We start from the raw sequence: 5,658 nt of genomic DNA, 5'->3' as shown, positions 1-5,658 counted from the left end.
ATGAAGATAACTTGGTTAGAACTTAATTCAAGTGCTTGAAAGGAATATCATATTACATTTGTGCATGGGTGTAATACCCGCCAAAATATCCTAGAGAAATATAACCATCTAACATGCAAATAGAGATTTTTTTTCTTTTAAAGATAACTAATGCAACACATATAACTCAAATAACTGTAACATCATCTAGTCATGCACATAAACATTTCTAAACATCAATACTAAAGCATAATCATTTCCCATTTTCTAATAGAAAATTCCACACAAGTCTAAAGCATAATTTTCCTATTCAATCACATAAGGTACATATATTTCTAATCCAAATAGCATCGTTTATCCATCCATGAATATCAACCTCTAATTACATGAATAATGAATATCCAAGATACATTATACATATCTCAAGAGCACTACAATATATCCTAATTCAAGAACTATAATCTCAATTATCGCATCATTATCCAGCTACATATGATTACAATGATGTCAACAATATCACAATATCTTTTTACTTCAAGATACATAGTTCCCTAATCTACAATTATGACTTTCTCATGTTCCTACTATATTTTGCCACTAATCCACAAAGTGCATAACATCGACTTGAGCAAGAATCAATGAACAAGCTAAAGAGATAAGAATCCATATCCACACATACGAACATCCAACGAAGAAGAAAAATCCCAATGGAAGAAGGAATCAAACCACCCGACCATGTGGAACCATAAGGAACCATCCCCCGTGTTACGAAGAATGACACAAGATCCCACACACACTCTAGATATAGGCTGACACCTAACAACCAAAGGACATAATCATACCAACAACCTCAACTGAAAACATCCACAATTGAAAGGCAACCATATGAACAATACGCCAAATCACATCACAAGGCTAAATCAAAGAATAAGACATCCGAAGGCTATCCAACAACCAAGGCATAAGGAACAAGGACACATGTAGGGAAGAGTGTCATCGCATGGTATCCTCACATAGAAGGAAGAATTGCAGGATCTCCACCTGCTTACTACAAGATCTCCACCCTCTACGGCATCTCCACCTATTTCCCTGATAGTCATGTGGAACCGTCTCAACCTATGAGAGAATCAAGGGAGTTCAGTTTACCATCTCCATGATCTTCCCAAGCTCATCCCGAGTCTTCACTCTAGGGCTATGAGATGGGGCACCAAAACCAATTTATTATCTTGTTTAGATGAATCCTAATTATCCCACCCAACTAATTAACTATTGAGGTTGTCACTTAATTAATCAAGAAAACCTCCAGTGTGTTCCTGGTGGCCCAGACTCCAAGCATCCTTACAAGGAACATCTTGGAGGCCTATCTCTCACAACCCCAACCATCACATGGAAGCCCACTCCCCCTAACCATGTTCCAAGACCTTAGGGTAAACAACAATGCATAACAACAACAAGGAGGGTCATCCATATCCGCATAATAACATCCACACATAAACATAATCAAATTTGAAACAATAGCCAAAATGTCATACAGTAAAATCGCATAATATAACCAAGAGCCTCATAAGTAATCAATAATCAAGAAAAAGGCATAATCCTTCTTGCTAGCCATAAGTAATACAATCCTCCATAGTAAGGCAAACCCATCTTGTTGGAACCATAAACAATTCATAATTTATCCATAGCAAGTCAAAACCATCTTGCTCAATCATAAAATGCCAATAATCCACTTCTGATCACAAACACAAATCTGGAACAACATAGGAAAACCCAATACAACCTCTAGAATACAAACAAAGACTCATAAAGTTGACTCTGAAAGCCAAAAATTGACCCAAGAATAAAAGACAGTAGTCTGGTGCATATATAGATTTCAGCAGTGCATATACAGACTGAACCAACACTCTCGTTAACCAGACTAACGTACTTGCAAGATGAAATAGTGAATATAAAGACTAGTACAATGCATATGAAAGACTAAATAGTGCATATGCCTAATCTGACGGTGCATATACTCTGAACAGTGGCGCATATGAACACCAGAACATCGCATTTGCATAATTGTGCAGCACATATGTACAAGAAGATAGTGCATTCACCTTCCAGGTTAGTGCATGCATGCCATAGGATCGCACATATGCAACAAATAATAATGCGTATGACCAAAAGGGTAGCGCATATATGACAAAGAGTTGAATAATCTTAGGTATGATATAAAATAATCGACTAAGTAGAATGAATAACTATAAAAAGATCAATTGACGTCAAAGCCCAACCACACGGGTGCAAGAATTCAAAATCAAGGGAAACATCATAATAATAATAATAAACAAACAACATTACAACACCTTTCAAAAACTTATGAGGAAAAAAACTCCCGATAGAGAAAAATCATTCTAACGCACAAAATAACGGAGTTGCCACACCTACAAAACAAAATACCCAATACGGAAATATCAAAATCTCAAGCCCTCTAAGGCACAATTAACAAATCCATCATTACACAGGTATCCAACTTCAACAACCAAAAGCACATTCAGACAGACTCAAACATTCTTGATAACATAGAGAAAAAAGATCCCAACTCCCAATTAAGACAAGTTATTAAAATACATCAATCCAAGATCTCATATATACATATATATTTTATATATAAACATACAATGATTCCTAATTTTTCCATTCTCGCATACAATCTTTTCCAAACAATCTTTTGGAATCAAAATGCAAGAAGGTAAAATCTCCAACCTGGTAAATTGAAGTTATGGCCTATGAAAGTTGAAGAAGCATAATCCACAATCCAATGAAAACCAAACCAAGCTCCAATCCAATCAAAAACCAAAATCTTCAAACAATACAAAAATTTCTCTAGTAAAAAAGAACCCCCACAACCAACTCAAATCTCCTAATAAATAGAAATTAATCAAAAACCATACAACTTCTCCAACCAATCAAAATAATCCAAAATATAATATTTCCTACCAACCATCTAGAAAATCAATATAATAGTAATATAGATAATATTATCTCAAATCTCAAATCTCACAACCAATAATAAAAAAGGGGGTAACGATAAATAAATAAATGGGTAAAAGATTAAACAATAATAAAAAATAAATAAACCCATTAACCGATAAATAAAATAGAAGGGGCTAATAAATAAAATAAATAAATCAAAAGCCCAATAAATGTTAAAGCACAAAAATAATATAAATAAATAAATAATTAATTAAACAATAATATCTCATAAACACAACTCCCAAAAGGGCCAATCATAACAAGGGGTAAGTAAATAAATAATAACAAATAAATAGATAAGCCAACAATAAATAAATAACAAACAAATAATTAAATGTACAGATAAATATAAATGCTCCAACTAATATAGTTTAAACTCAATATAATAAATAAATAAATAATCTTTCATGCATTATTATAAATGTCAAATATTATGATTCACAAAATAACATTAATAAATGTTAGAGTCATCATGTATTAGCTAATAATTATTTATTTAATTATTAGTCTATTATACTCTACGCTTAAGCTAAACTTAGGCATTTAATAATATGGTAGGTATTTAATAATTATTCTAATTATTAAATACACTTTATCCCTTTAGGGTTTCTTTAGGGTTGCACAACTTTAGGGTTGCCTTTTATCCTTTTATAAGGATTGTATTGTACTTTTTCATTGAATTCCCTCTTTGAATGATAATCTTCTTCTTCAGAGCCATTATTGATTTTTTGCCTCCATTCTTCTCTTATGACAAGTATTTTGCTTGCAGGTGTTCTTGGGATCTCTGAAGTTGTATTTCTCAACTTCTTCATGGTATCAAAGCCTACATCTGTTGCTACTTGTTCTTGATTTTTCAGAAGATGTTTTGGAGGAGGGTTTCAAGTTTTTTCAGAGTTTTATAATTTGCATCTGGGGATTTTTTTTTTTTTTGCGAGGGGGGGCGGCATTTTGAGCTCAAATGGACTTCACTGTTGAGCTCAAAACACCCAAAAAACCCCCATTTTCATATAAAATATGTCCAATTTGGACAACTTAGGCTTTGGAAAAAAAAATTGGTTTTTGCCCAATTTTGGCACGAATTTCGAGAAATTCATCCAAAACATAAATAAAATAATAAATTTATTAAAAAAATTTTTTCAAGCAGTTTTACGGTAATACTGAGGCCACATGTAACACAACTTGTAAAAAATCTTTTTTTTTTTTAAGTTTTTTTTTAAAAAAGGGAAGTGTTTTTTAACAAAAAAACAAAGCGAGCCCATTGGTAGGGGGGTCGGCGGCCTCTGCAGGTCCATACGGCCTACAGCAAGCCATGGACCTCGCCCCGTCCATCCCCCGACCCCCTTGCCACCCGTTGTCGTCCTCCGGCAGCCCTCTCGGCCACCGCCTACCACTCCGACCACCCTCCACTTCTGGACGCCTGCCGCCCTCAACATTTAATCCCTTTAGGGTTTCTTTAGGGTTGCACAACTTTAGGGTTGCCTTTTATCCTTTTATAAGGATTGTATTGTACTTTTTCATTGAATTCCCTCTCTAAATGATAATCTTCTTCTTCAGAGCCATTATTGATTTTTTGCCTCCATTATTCTCTTGTGACAGGTATTTTGCTTGCAGGTGTTCTTGGGATATCTGAAGTTGTATTTCTCAACTTCTTCAATTAATATTGTCCCTCAATAATTAAATATGCAATTATATTTAAATACCCATGTCATCCATTAATTTATTTTAATATCAATAAATTATATAAACCAACCAATTAATTAATTAATAATTTATTTAATAATCACAACTCCTCAAGGCAACCCAACATGGGGTAACATATAAAACACCACATGACGCTAAACATTGCGACTCTCAACAAGACACAAAAATTGAAGGGATACCAGCTAAACCTAGAATGTAGAATAGGATCTCATGTCACCTCCGATCAACTTGCCATTGGGATTAAAAACGTGCCCATAGCTATGAAACTAGGTGGAGTCGATGTCTAGTACCTGCAAACCTGTCACCACCAATGTCAGGTGAAAGAGAGTCACAACGTCATATCATGCTCACAACGAGTGGTATGACATTGTCTCTTTCACAATGCAGTAGTAAAACAATCATGACAAACATAGCATCATCTTCATCATCATTACCCAATATAAACATGAATTGAGGTTAACACATAACAAGATACCATCATATCATCATAAGCAAATACAAACCTCACATGCAAAATGAGCACATATAAATCACCAATCCTAAATCCCTCAATAGAATAGTCATGAATATATTGTCAACCAAATAACTCCATAATGTCTCATCTGTCAATATGAAATGTTTAGCACAAGATAAATCATCATAAGAAATAATCATGAACCACATGTCCTAAATAGTGCAATAATCATGAAGTTCACCATAGTCCTAACTTCAATATTCAAACTAGAGCTTGAATCAACATAGTAATCATAATAAATCCACTACTATCAAAGAGAATGTCAATATTAAGAATGAAACAAGAGGCATCGAGGACATGAACAAACCAAAAAGTATAAATATCACATTCTCTCATAAAGGATGAATTAGAGAGGGGCACTACAATGGGTAATGGATGTGTAATTTGACAAATTCTATTTATTTAAATTTAATTCCTTTCATGATTGCATCATACTTATATGAATT

The sequence above is a fragment of the Cryptomeria japonica genome, chromosome 7 (assembly GCF_030272615.1).
Source record: "Cryptomeria japonica chromosome 7, Sugi_1.0, whole genome shotgun sequence".
NCBI classification, from domain to species: Eukaryota; Viridiplantae; Streptophyta; class Pinopsida; order Cupressales; family Cupressaceae; genus Cryptomeria; species Cryptomeria japonica.
This window is presented reverse-complemented; position numbering follows the sequence as displayed.